This window comes from Equus przewalskii, unplaced genomic scaffold, assembly GCF_037783145.1.
Source record: "Equus przewalskii isolate Varuska unplaced genomic scaffold, EquPr2 ChrUn-12, whole genome shotgun sequence".
Classification (NCBI taxonomy): Eukaryota; Metazoa; Chordata; class Mammalia; order Perissodactyla; family Equidae; genus Equus; species Equus przewalskii.
The window spans coordinates 310,815-325,129 of NW_027228749.1; the positions used below are offsets into that span (position 1 = coordinate 310,815).

Below are 14,315 nucleotides of genomic sequence, written 5' to 3' on the forward strand. Positions count from 1 at the left end.
GAAAAATTTCCAATCCTAGTGAAAATTATAAACCCACTGATCCAAGGAGCCAAATGAACCCCAAGCACAAGAAACATGAAGAAAACCACACCTGGTCACATCACAATCAAATTCCTCAAATCAGTTGAAAAAGAAAACATCTCCAAAGCAGTCAGAGTAAAAAGACTTGGGACATACAGAAGACAAAAATAAAAATTATATCAGATTTCTCATCAGAAGCAGTGCAAGTGAGAAGACAGTAGAGCAATATCTTTAAATGACTGAGGGGGAAAAAAATCAAATGTGGAATTTTATGCCTCCTCTCCCAAAAAGGTCTTTCAAAAATGAAGGTGAATAATGACATTTACAGACATACAAACGCTGAAAACTTCATCAACAGTAGATCTACACTACAAGAAATGTTGAAGGAGTCCTCCAATAAGGTCACTGATACCAGATGGAAATCTGGATGTACACAAAGAGATGAAGGACAAGAGAAACAGTATCTGTATAGGAAAATATATGACTTTTTCTTAGTAGCTAAAGCTCTTTAAATACATGGAGCAGATTAAACAAAAATAATAATGGATCGTAGGGTTTATAACACATGTTAAGTAAAATGGAGGACAACAATAGCCTAAAAACAAGCAGGGGAGAAAACTGAAGAGGTATGGTATCACTTGAAGGCAGACTGTGGTAAGTTGCAGATGTGCGCTGTAAATCCTAAGGCAGTCACTGAAATAACAGAGTTACAGTGAATAAGCCAATGAACGAGAGAAATTGGAATTGTATACAAAACCATGTAAACACTATGACAGCAATTGCTCTTCCAGGACCCTACCCCAGAGAAATACTACTATAAGCGGTCAAAGGTATATGTACAAGAATGATGATCACAGCACTACTTGTAATATTAAAAGCATAGAACCAAATTAATTTTAAAAATATATGGAAAGGGTACAAAGAAACAATGGGAGAAACTCTTGTCAAAAGTAAGATAGAGGATAATTTCGATGTTTCTGCTTTTTCATACATTTCTTGATTCTGAAGCATAAACCTAGGTATGTTTTCAATGGCTCTCCTGGGAGGATCTGAGATCTGAAACTATCTCACTCAGGATCCTCCTGTGGTGCACAGACACAGAGGACAGGAGGGTAACGCAAGCGAGGTCTCTCCCTCTCCCTACCTGTAGGTGACAGGATTGCAGGGTAAATACTTCTAAACTGCAAAAAGCTACAACTGTAAGTAGTCGCGAACCGCCAGCCATTCAGTTAACAGTCTAACGCACCAGCCAGTTGTGCCACGAAGACACACGGGAGCCTTTGCTATCTCAACAGGGTGCTAACACTCATTCAACGCCAGGCCGAGCCACCCGCCCTTGCAGGACAGCAGTGCCGGCTCCAGAGCCTCGGAAAACCCGACACGCGGAGTCGGCGCAGCGTGTTGATCGCCTTTGAGACCCGCGCGTTGAGTGATTCCGGAGGCAGAAGGGCAGCCAAGCGGCCTCGCCCCGCCTTGCTCCACACCCGCCTCAGATGCCAGCACTACGGAGATACCCCCCGGGCCTGGGCCGAGTGGGGCCCAAGAGAAGCTGAACGCCAGATGGGCTCCGGTGACGGGCGGCTCGTCCAGTTTGCTCCGCCTTCACCCGACCACCTGCGCCGCCGGCGCTCCCCTCACTCCACTCGGCTCGGCTGCGGTCGGTGACAGGGAGTTGGGGTTGGGGGTCAAAAGACGCAAACGCGAAGAGGCGGGAGAGAAGCCGGGCATTTGAGGACGAGACCTCCCGGGAGCCCTACGCAGAGGCGCGGCCCGGATTCAGGGGAGATGAGAAACACATCAGAATGGGGAAGGGAAAACGGAGACAACATGAGGCAAAAGCATGCGTACCTGCAGCTGTTCAAGAAGAGAGAAACGCGGCGACTGGAATGATTTTACGTCAAAATTCGTAGAGCACGAGTGGAGTGTGCCACCCGGGCTGTGGCGCGCCGTGATCGTATAGTGGTTAGTACTCTGCGTTGTGGCCGCAGCAACCTCGGTTCGAATCCGAGTCACGGCAGTGTTTCCCTTTTGCTTTGTGTTTAAAACCTTACGGGCTGCCCCTCTTACCTGGGGGCCAGAGAGCGCTTTTTGCTGGCCACCAAGTGCAGTAACGTCACGAGAAGGGAAGAAAATATAACAGCGCACGAAGCTCTAGCACAGTCACAGGAGACAATCCTGGACGTGCTCCACACCACACCATTTAACAGAAAATATCTAAAGATGAGGTGCGAGCTCTCAATGAGACTTGTGTGTAACTTCCACTAAGGGAATGGTCTAGTCACTAGAGGTTTTAAAGATTTTATTTTTTCCTTTTTCTCCCCAAAGCCCCCCAGTACATAGTTGTATATTCTTCGTTGTGGGTCCTTCTAGTTGTGGCATGTGGGACGCTGCCTCAGCATGGTCTGATGAGCAGTGCCATGTCCGCACCCAGGATTTGAACCAACGAAACACTGGGCCGCTTGCAGCAGAGCGCGCAAACTTAACCACTCGGCCACGGGGCCAGCCCCTACTAGGGGTTTTTTAGTGGAAACATTTCAAACATCAGCGAGGCTTTTTTACACACAAAAAGAAGAGGTTTTAAAGAGTTAACAATTACTCCAAACTGGTCGTGGTCTCCGTTGCAGTCTCTGAAATCCGACGGCCAATTTTTATCCTTTAAGGGAATTATTAATGTGTATTCACAGAACAAAATGCACAAATCTCTAATGGACAAATGGACAGCTATATGAATATTGAAATATGCAACCTTCAACAGGATCATAACATACAGAAATTTTCTATCATCTAAGCATGGCCCTTTGATACACTTTCCAGGTAATGCCTTCATCCCCTGCTATTTTATAACTATTCAGATGTCTACCCTCACAGATTAGGCTTGTCCTTTCTTCAAATTCACACAAAAGGATGTACACTTTTTCAGTCTAGCTCTTATCAAGCAACCTTATATCTTTGATATATATGTACGTTATTGCGTTCGTCACACCTTAATTTTGGTGTAAATGTTAAGCTTTACACCAATGTAAACGACACCCGAAATGATGGACATTTGGGCAATTTCAAACCACAGCATTGGGGAAAAGGCTCATGTGAATACCATTCTAGTAGTAATTTGTGGATATGTGAAAAAATGGCCACTGAAAGAAGGGAAGCCATAGACAAAAAATCTGCAAGGAAAGCAAGACCACTGGCCTTCTATCCTAGAGGTGTTAGAATGAGGGAGAGAAGGGCGACAGCGAGGCAAGTCAGAGAAAAGTAGAATTTTTACTGCCAGTGAAGAGCACATTCTCTTCCATCATGCCTCTTCTCTCCAAGGTCTTCCTAGGGAAGGATGGGCTGACGGAAGCGTCGTTCCGAAGTGGTCCAGTGCGCAGAGTCCGTGCTTCTCCTGGAATATTTGCTGGTGTCTCTTCTGGGTCAAAGCAACTCCACAGGATATTCCTGTTGATCCCTGAGGAGTAGTGGGAGAGACACCAACTTGGCCAGCTCCATGAGCCGCACTCAACATAGGCCCCTCATGGAGGAGCGGGGATTCAAGGCTTCTGAGCCGGGCCCCTCAAATGGCTGAGGCAAGAGAACCAGCTAGGGAACCTCCTGCTGCCTCAGGTTCTCTCCTCCTGTTGTTTGAGAACGTGGATCCAATTTTCTCCCCAGCACAGGAGAGGCGTCTCAGTCATTTCTGCTGGTTGGGAAAGGCTTATTGTGCCCAGGAATGCAGCTGGTGTGCAGAAGGTGAGTGAAGGGTAAATGGGGTGAGAGGCAAGAAGCAGCCGGCTAGCCCAGACATGGAGCTGGCGCTGGACACAGAGCTTCCCAGAGAAGCCAGGCATCAGGCTTCCTTGTTCCTGGAAAGGGTACCTCCTTCCGACCTGACCCCAAAGAGCCAGCATGCAGGGGCTGCTGTGACCATACTCTCCGTGGGGTCCCCACGTATGAACACACCCATGGCCAGCTGCGGGTTAGTAGCATTTGGAGAGAAAGAAGGTATCACGCAAAAAGCAGGGCTTCTCCATACGCTTGGTCAGGAAAGAAAAAAGCCAGGAATACAGAGGTGGAGACTGCCGAATGTGGCACACCAAAGTATGCTGTCCTGGGCCTGGGTTGGCAGAGAGCAATGAGGCAACATGGAAGAGACATCAAGAACCAGAGAATATCTGGTGAGAGCGCAAACTCAGTCCTCTGCTAGCATTAATTCCACAGCCAAATCTCCCACATGCAGGGAAACAGCATGGGTCAGCACAGCCGGCCAGAGGAAAACGACTTTTGTGGGCGAGTTATCTCTTCAACCAGGTAAGTATAGCCACCTCCCTGCAGGCACAATGCAGCCTCCCATCTCCCCACCGTTCACTCAGGATCACCACCCTCCCCTTCACCCACCCCTCACCATTCTTTTAAACTGTTCTCCCAAAGCAAGTCAAGCCATGCCCCCTCACCACCACCCCCACAACCCCCAGGGGAGACCCCACAGGCGGGCCCACCAGACTGACTGCCCTTCAGCAGAGGCTCCAGATCCACTGACCGGCAGCCAGTGCACTGTCTCATCTACATACTCCACCTGCTGCCTCTGTAGCTCGGTCCACATTACCTTCCCAGGCTCTCCCTCTCCTCTTGCCTTTACAGTTGGACACAACATTTATCCCAACAGATCTTCGGAGCAAGTGTGCAGTGCCTGGTAGAGTCCACAGAGGTTTAAAAAAAAAACAAAACAGCAGTTGGAGAAGTTGTGGCATTTGCCTGGAACATCATTGTTTTGATATTCTGGTATTGATTTTTACACCTACCTTCTGCTTATGGAACTGATACCGGTTTTCCATTTGTGGTAGTGGGATGAATTAAAAAGTCAAACTACTCAGGAAAAAGAATATGAATCGATTGAAAGAAAATATTTTAAAAATATATTCAGCTCTCGCTCAACTGACAAGTGTGTGGATACGGCAAAAGCCTGGGGCCCCTAGCATGTGTGCTGATGCTGTGCCAGTCATTGGATCTGTGCCTGTGATCCAATGCCGCTCTGGTCTGCTGCTCCAAAAATCCTGAAGCCAGGTCACGGTCTCCGAGAGACACCTCAGGAGGATCCACCTACCCCAAGGTGACTGACTGTACAACTCCATTTCCTTCTCCTGGGAAGCCTAAGCCAGGGTCTTCCTGGATCACAAATGAAGTTATCTTAATGACCAAAACTTATGAGAAAATATTCTTGACATTTTTTACCTATTAGGGAAATACAAATTAATACTAGAAGGAGATACCATCACATGATATTTATATCATATTTATATTTAAAAGAATTAGTACACCAAATGCTGACAAGAGTGTGGAGGAATTGCAACCGTAGTCGTGGGTTTACAACCAGTCTAGAGGACTGTTTGCCAATTTTTAATAAAGTTAAACTTGTACCTGTGTCATGATGCAGCAATTGCAGTACTTCTGTGAAGGCGCAAGCGCAGAAAAAGATTGCTAGAGAGTGCTCATCAAAACACTGGGTACTCATCAACAACACCAATTAACACTCAAATTACTCCAATAATACCAAAATTAAGAGGTAATATGCATAACAATATGGATATATTTAATGAACATAATGTTCCATGAAGAAAGCGAGATACAAAATTCATTCATTTGCATTTCAAGAACAGGCAATAGTAATCTATGGCAACAGACCTCAGAATAGTAATTAACCAAGCAAGATAGGGTAGGAATTGCCTGGAAAGCAGCTCAATGGACATTTCTGGGATGAAGGCAGTTTTCTGTAACTTGATCTGGATGATGATTACATGTGCCAAAATTCAACAAAGTGTTTGATAAAGATTTGTGATTTTTACTCTATGTGGACTATGTTTCAATAATTGACTATTCCCATAAAAATTAGTGGATGGTGGATGGACAAAAGCGGGTGTAGACACAACTGGTTTGTACTTTATTGTAGAGTACAATACACTTTACTTTCAATACAATACACTTACAATTCACTACAAACTCGTTCTTCATTAGCGTAAAAACCCTCGCACTGATATTTGAAATATTTTTCCAGAAAAATGGCTATGACCACACTATTTCATTAATAGAAGCTACAGACAAGGCTCCTTGAGAGATGGTATTTCACCTTTGGATATATTTTCTGCTCAATAGTGAGACAAGGAAACATCCAAAGTTTCGCTTCCACAGGCCATCCATAGATTTGTGCATTGTGGGATTTACTCCTTTGATGGCATCTCACTATGGGGCCAGCGGTAAACTGTTCTCTCTGACAGCTGCTAAAGGAGCTCAGCTGGTGCTGGGATGAAAAGCAAACAGAAAGACCGGTGGTGGACAGTGCCCTACTGTAACTTGGATTTGAACCAAGGTTGCTGCAGCCACAACACAGTACTAACCACTAAAGGGTCATGATGCCACCCCGGCCTGCTGGAAGCACTGTACTTCCTACAATTTCTTTTTTATGTAAAAATATTCACACTATTTTTGCTGTTTCATTTTTGGACACCTACTTCCAGACCTCTCTCATGATCTTCTCCGTTTCTCCCTCCCCATTCTGCTACCTAATAAAAACAATTTTCATCTCTCAGGATTCGGGCCTATGCCTCTTCACAGGTTTTCCGGGAGCTCTCACCTCATTCATGCCTCTGCTTTCTTTCGCTGCTTTTCACATTTCGTCTTTTGACCTGACCTCTTCGGGCTGCAGCCACACCGACCCCACCCTACTTCACAGACCGCGACCGAGTGGAAGGAGGGGAGCGCAAACTGCGCAGACGGTCGGGTGAAGGCGGAGCAAAGGTCCGGAAGAGCCATCACGGGAGCCCACCGGCGTTCAGCTTCCGTTGCGCCCGACTCGGCCCAGGCCCGGGGGGTCGCGGCCCCAGGCGTCTCCATGGTGCTGGCATCTGAGGCGGGTGTGAAGCAAGGCAGGGCGAGGCCGTTCGGCTGCCTTTGCTTTTGGAATCACTCAACGAACGTATTTCAAAGGGGACGAGCATGCTGTGTCGACTTCACCTCTATGGTTTTCCGAGGCTTTAGACTGGACAGCTGTCCTGCAAAAGGTGGGTGGCCCCACCTAGATTGAACGAGTGCTTGTCCTCTGTTGGGGTGAGGCTAGGATCTTTCCATGTGTCTCTGTGGCGCAACGGGTTAGCGCGTGCGGCTGTTAAGCGAAAGGTTGGTGGTTCGAGCCCAACCAGGGACGCTTCTTCGCGTTTTCAGAACGTTCAAGTGTTTGCTGTCGGTTATACTCTGCCCATCCTTTAAAGCAAAGGCGGAAAGAGGGCTCCGCGCATACCCTCCTGTCCTCTGTGTCTTGTGCACATCGGGACGATCTAAGTCAAGATCATTATGGATCCTCAGAGATTAGCTCCAGGGGAAGACAGGTCACTGGGAATCCACGAACCCTCAAAAGAGTACAGTCATCATTGTTACCTTCTGATTCCTTTTCACTATGAAGTTTCTTCCACTGTTTGTTTGTACTAGTATTTATTTAACCCTTTCCATATACTTTTGAAATTACTTTGGTTCTGTGCTTTTATTATTACAAATAATACTGCAGTCATCATTCTTCTACAAATATCTATAGAGTCCTGGAAGAGCAGTTGCTTTATCATAGTGTTTACATGGTTTTGTATATGATTCCATTTTCTCTCCTTTGTTGGGTTAGTAGCTATAACTATTTTGTTATTTAAGCGACTGCTTTACGATGTATAACTTACATCTGTAACTTACCAGTCTGCCTTCAAGAAATGTCATACTTCACATTTCTCCCCTGCCTGCCTTTATGATATTGTTGTCATGCATTTTACTTTGCATAAGTTATAAACCCCACAATCCGTTTGTATTTCTTTTGTTTAATCTGTTCCATGTATTTAAAGAGCTTTAACTACTAAGAAAAAAATCTTATATACTTTCCCATGCAGATACCATTTCTCTTGTCCGTCATCCCTTTGTGTACATCCAGATTTCCATCTGGCATCAGTGACCTTATTCCTGGAGGACTCCTTCAACATTTCTTGTATTGTAGATCTACTGTTGATGAAGTTTTCAGCATTTGTATGTCTGTAAATGTCATTATTCACCTTCATTTTTGAAAGATTTTTGTGGAGGAGGAGGCATAGAATTCCATGTTGACTTTTTCCCACTCAGTCATTTAAAGATATTGCTCCACTGTCTTCTCACTTGCACTGCTTCTGATGAGAAATCTGATATCATCTTTATTTTTGTTTTATGTATGTTCCAAGTCTTTTTCCTCTGGCTGCTTTGGAGATTTTTTCTTTTTCAAAGGATTTGAGCAATTTAATTATGATGTGACTAGTTTCTCGTGCTTGGGGTTCATTTGGCTCCTTGGATCAGTGGGTTTATAATTTTCATTATGATTGGAAAATTTTCTGTCATCATGTCTTCAAAAATATTTTCTTCAAAAAAATTTTCCCCCAGTCTTTTCAGGGACTCCAACTGCTTGTATATTAGGCCTTTTAGAGTTGCTCTACCATTCATGATGCTACGTTTATTAAAATTTTTTTTTGTCTTGACTGTGTTTCATTTTGAATATTTTCAATTATTCATGGCTTTTTGTTCTCTAACCTATTTTCATGCAATGTCTAATCTGCTGTTAATTCCAGCTTATGAATTTTTTATCTCAGATATTCTAGTTTTCATCCCTAAAGTTTGATTTTGGCCATTTGTATACACTCAACATGTCTACTTAACTCTTTGGACGTATGTAATACAGTCATAATAACTGTCTTAAAGTCCTCACTGCTAATTTTAACATCATGTCAGTTCTGGTTCAGTTTTTTTTTTTTTTTTTAAAGATTGGCACTTGAGCTAACATCTGTTGTCAATCTTTTATTCTTCTTCTTCTTCTCCCCAAAGCTCCTCAGTACATAGTTGTATATTCTAGTTGTAGGTGCTTCTGGTTGTGCTACGTGGGATGCCATCTCAGCATGGCTTGATGAACAGTGCCATGTCTGCACCCAGGAACCTAATGGGTGAACCCCTGGGCTGCCAAAGCTGAGGGCGCGAATGTAACCACTCTGCCACAGGGCCAGCCCCTGGTTCAGTTTTGATTGACTATACTTCTCATTATGGGTCATGTTTCCCTGCCTCTATGCACGCGTGGCATTCTTTGATTGGATGCCAGAAATTGTGAAAGTTTTCCTTCTTGGGTACCAGCTATGTTGGTATTCCTATAAATCTTCTTGAGTTTTGTTCTTGGGTACAGTGAAGTGACTTTTAAACAGTTGGCGATCCCTTTGGATCTTGCCATTATGATTTTTTAGGTAGGTCAGTCTAGAGCTGGTGTTGCTACTACTGAAACAAGACCTTCCTGAGTGTTCTTCCCAATGGCCCATGAATTATTAGTCCAGTCAGGCTGTTGGGAGGAACTAAGATTTCCTGCCCTGTGTGAACACCAGGCACCATTCCATGATCTTTTCAGAAGTTTCTTCCCTTAGCCTCAGGCAGTTTCTTCATAGGAATGCCCGGATCAGTATCTGCTGAATACCTGAGGGAGGTCCTTTCCATATGCCTGGATTCTCTCTCTGTCCACCTCCCTCATCACTGGCTGTTTGTCCTACGAACTCTAGCTGCCTTGCTCTCCACGAATACTCAGCTTCATCCTCACAATCAAAGGAGTTAGCCTCAGATTTCTCTCTTCCTGTCCAGCCTGGACTCTCTCTGAAAGCAGTAAGCTGGGCCAATGATAGGGCTCACCTGGTTTGTTTTTCATCTCTCAGGGGTTACTGTCTTTCTTGCCTGATTTCCAGTGTCTAGAAAAGTGGTATTTCAAGTATTTTGTCTTTTTGTTTTCTTTGAGTGCATGGGGGAAGGGGAGGGTAAATCTGATTCTTGTCACTCCACCTTTGCCAGAAGCTGAAGACATCTCTTTATGTATTCTTAGTTTGACGTCAATAGGAGGTGTGCCAATTTATATTCCAATCTATTTTTCCAACTTGATGAAGGAGCCTGCTTCTTCATACTCTTGCCAGCACAGCAAACTTTCTATACATGCATCTAATACTCTAACAAGAGGAGTGGTGCCCTCCTGACTCAACTTAGTGGGAGGTACAACAGTAGAACAATGTGGACATTACCCAGAGATACCCTATTACATTGGTTCAGCAGCTAAACTTCCAAGATGTTTAGAAAGTCTTCCAATAATTGTAATTGTTTTCGATAGTGACCTACTTAATAGGATCCAGAGAAGACTGGCCAGAATGACTGGGGATTGCTTCCTGCCAAGCAGCTTATCAGTTGGAGGGGAAAAGAACTACTGGTCCCAGACATTTGTTCCTCTTCTCTTTCCTTTATGAATTGCATTTTTGCCTTTATGCATACAATCTAATGACCAGTCTCCCTGCTATGCTAGGTTGCATTAGCATGCTGATAACTGTCTCTATAAAATTCTTTGACAGTGTTTGGGTATTTCTACAAAAATTATCCCATTTGAGAAAAATCATTGGAAGCAACAGAATCCTACACCTGACAATGCACCTTGTGCAGACTTGGATCCTTAGAGTTATTGGCTCACCTTCCCTTGGTTCTTATGTTGAATCTCATGAGCAAAAAAAGAGCTCTTTGGCTTTTACACACTAAATCTGGTTCTTGGACTCTCTCTCTCTCTCTCTGTCTCTCTTTCTCTACCTGTGCATCTCAGTCTGTCAGCCTCTCTCTCTCCCTCATACTCTAGGCTGCCCCTAATCTTATCCACTCTCTTCTCTTCCTCTTCAGCTTTCTGGGATCTTGCATAGGCATGCCTTCAATCACCAAGCATTATTAGGCACTTACTAGGTGCCAGGCTGTGCTCTGGGAGAGATGCTGCATCATGACTAAACCTAAGGTCCCTTCCCTGAGGTGCCTACACCTGGAGGCATCAAAAAAGAGCAGCATGCTGGGAATACAACTGGTCCCTGCTATAGCCTTCCCAGATGCATCCACTCACTCACGTCTAGGGTCCCTAGAAGTGAGTAAGACAAGAGAAGCATAAGGAAGAGTGGGAAAATAGATGACTTCAGATCTAGAAGGCAGGTAACCAAGAACTAGGATTTTTTTTTTAAAAAATAAGCAAACACTTCAGGAAAACAAAAGGCCTCCAGTGATAACTCCTTACTTCCTGGAGCAAACATTGCTTGTGTTTACACTTCTTAAACTGACAATGATGGCCAAGCTCACCAACACTCACTAAGGGCGCCCACACCTCCTCTTAACCTGTTAACATATGGCCACTCTATAATCTATAAAATATGAGGTAGCATTATATTAAAAAGGTGTTGTGTTGTTTCTATATTAATTAGAAAATATCCAGGCAAAGATTATACATTAATTAGCTCAATTTAATATCAGCCAAATAACTTAAAGATAATGATTGATCTTAAAATACTAATTTAGGTGACACATAACAAAGAAATGCATGTTGGAATCATATATTAGATGATACCTAAAAACGTTTATCCAAAAATTGTAAGTGGAATAACTGAGCTACCATAATTTCTAGAATTATAAGATTTAATCTCCATTTAAAAGATATTATACAGCATGCTTCATTTACTTGAACACATAACTTTAAATTTTATAAACTTAAATATTTATTGGAATTAAAGTTTGTTTATTTGATCAGTAAAACCAGCATAGGAGATTTAGGTAGTATCAGGATTGATGCGGGGTCGGTGAGCCGAGGAGTCGAAAGAAAGATTTCTTAGACTCTCAAGATCTGGCAGTAGTGCTCTTTTATTTAGAGAATAGTATAGAATAGCATGGGGACAGGACCCATGGGCAGGCAGAGCTGGTGTGTGGGGACAGGACCCATGGGCAGTCAGAGCTCCTGCTGCTGCCCCGAGTTGAGGGTTAGGGCTAAATTTAAGGCATAGGTATATGATTCATCTCTTTACAAGACAAAGGAAAGAACATGAAAAAATGTTAAAATGGTATCAGTGCAGGTGGGGTCTGGTCATTGGGTGATCCCATGACTTTTAGACAAGAATCAAATTGGATTAAGTAAAGGTTAGAAAGGTTAGACGCCACCACCCTAAACCAGTTACATGAGATTGCCAGACAGCAACCAACTTAAGTTCTTGCCTTCCCCATTAAGAGCTTCTAGGGACAAGGTCATCTCTCCTCTTCTTCCTGGTACAGAGAGGGAGGCACCTTTTACAGATAGAGATTTACCTTACAAATGTAAATGTGTCCCAACAAGGGCAAGTTCCATTCCCCAGAGCCTCCTTCCCTGTCCCAGTTTATCGAAAGCAATCAGCCCAAAACAATCCTGATGCCAAAGAGACATATCCTGGGGTGGCCAATTTCAGGTCCCTACAAGGTCATCCCCCCTTCCTTCACAAACGCAAATGTCTCAAAAGGGCAAGCAAAATTCCAGTCCTCGGAGCCTGCTTCTCATCTACAGTTTTAAAAGTAGCTAGCCTAAAAATCCTCATCAAGGATCATTCGGATTTTGAAGAGAAAATAAATCCGAGACTTGTATAAAGTAGAATACTATGCTAACAGTATTGTAGAAAATCTGAAAGACAACATAAAGTAGTTTTTAGACCAAAATTTTTAAAGTGTTGTGATACATACAAGGAGTCATCTTTAGAAATATGACATGACATAAAAATGCCATTATACATCAGTTATTAGGATTCTTTAAAGTGTTTAAAAGTATTCAAGACTCATCCTTATTATCAACTTGAATTTTTCTTATATCTATACTGAGACCACTAATTTATCTACAGCTAGATCTCTTTTTGAGTTTCAGATTCAGTAAGAAAGGAAGTGCAAGAAAAAAACCCCATCAATATATTATCCTTGAACTCCACTGTGATCCTGGAAATAGAAGCTCGGTCACTATCTCCCACTTTGGGGAGGAGTACAGTTGAGTAGCCATCACAAATCAGGATGCCTGTCTCTGCTTGGACCAGGTCAAGACATCACACTTCACCTACCCCAGCCAGCCTGGGGGATGCCTTGGAAACTGTGATCAGGCCTCATCCCCATCTTGCCGCAAACCGCATCTCTGCGATGCAGAGAAGATCCCTGAGCGGCAGTGGAACCCAAGCCGCCAGCGGTGAAAGCACCAACTCCTAGCCACTAGGCCACCAGGGAATCACACAAGGACTCTAATTTGGCTTCTCCAGGTGAAAATTCTGAAAGTAAAGGTTCGATTTCTGAGACCCTGAAGGCAGAAATGGAGAGGATTCCCAGCGGCCCAGGGCTGAATGCAGCTGTGCAGGGCCCCCAGCCCTCACCCGGCTGCTCATCACCCTTCACCTCTGCGGGTCCGGGAGACTCTTGGGACGCTTTGGGCTCTGAGGCCTGACCACAGGGGAACTGCTCTGTCTTCCCTTCTAGTGTAGCTTTAACACTGTGTGCCGCAGAGCCAAGGACGTGCTCTTTTCCGAACCTCGGTTTCCTTCTGAGTAAGGGGCGGACTTGGCTCTGAGGGAGTGAGAAGTGGAACCAGTCTGCGCCCTGATCTCTGAACTGGCTCAAGCGGCTCTCCTGACAATGGCACGTGTACAGGCTCCTTTTGGGGCCTAGACCAGCTTGATTGGGGGAGCACGAGGCTCCGTCCTACGTGCCTTTGCCTGGAGCCCTAAGAGCCAGCTTCGGTTCTGCTTTCTTTTGCTCCGTCAGGCAAATGAAGCTGTTGTGCAAGTGTGCTGGGAGGGGGAAAGCCAAGTGTGTGTGGGGGCCTGGAATTGGCCACCCCAAGATATGTCTCTTTGGCTAGATGATTATTTGAGGCTGGTTCCTTTGCAGACAGGAAAGCAACTGAAAAGTAGAATTTACTTACCCTTTTGTAAGAGACATTTACATTGTAAAGGAACTCTCCATCTGTAAAGATATCTCCCTCTCTACCAGGAAGAAGGGGAGATGACCTTATCTCTAGAAACTCTTAATCAATGGGGAAGGCAAGGACTTAAATCTGCATTTGTTTATTGTGCTTGTCTGGTAACTTCCTGTAACTGACTGCCCCCACCCCCAATATCCTCCTTTGTCTTTTAGCTGGATATGATGTTTGTGGTGGTGGTTTCGGCTATTTTGGCAAATTGCTTGGCTTGCCTGAGCCTCTCCCATCTATATATTGACAAATAAAAATGGCAAGCAATGGGATGTGTTGGAGGACATGAGGAAGCCATTTGGTGTAAACCTAATTCGGCCTGACTTTGCTTTTTTCCAAAAGGGCCTGACCGAGGCCATTCAGCACACATTGTATATCTGCTTTAAAACATTTACTATGGCAAGAACAAAGGCCCTTGAGATAAAGGTGCAACTTCCCTCCTCCTCCCAACGTTGGCATTTCCTTAAGGGTTAAGCATCTTTCC

The 14,315-nt window shown here is 44.4% G+C and overlaps 1 non-coding gene across 1 annotated transcript; it reads left to right on the top strand.

Moving 5' to 3' along the window:
* Nucleotides 1–1,966: 1,966 nt before the first annotated feature.
* On the top strand, nucleotides 1,967–2,038 carry TRNAH-GUG (transfer RNA histidin (anticodon GUG)). Its single transcript has one exon. It is a non-coding gene; the product is annotated as a tRNA-His (tRNA).
* The last annotated feature ends 12,277 nt before the right edge of the window (nucleotides 2,039–14,315 follow it).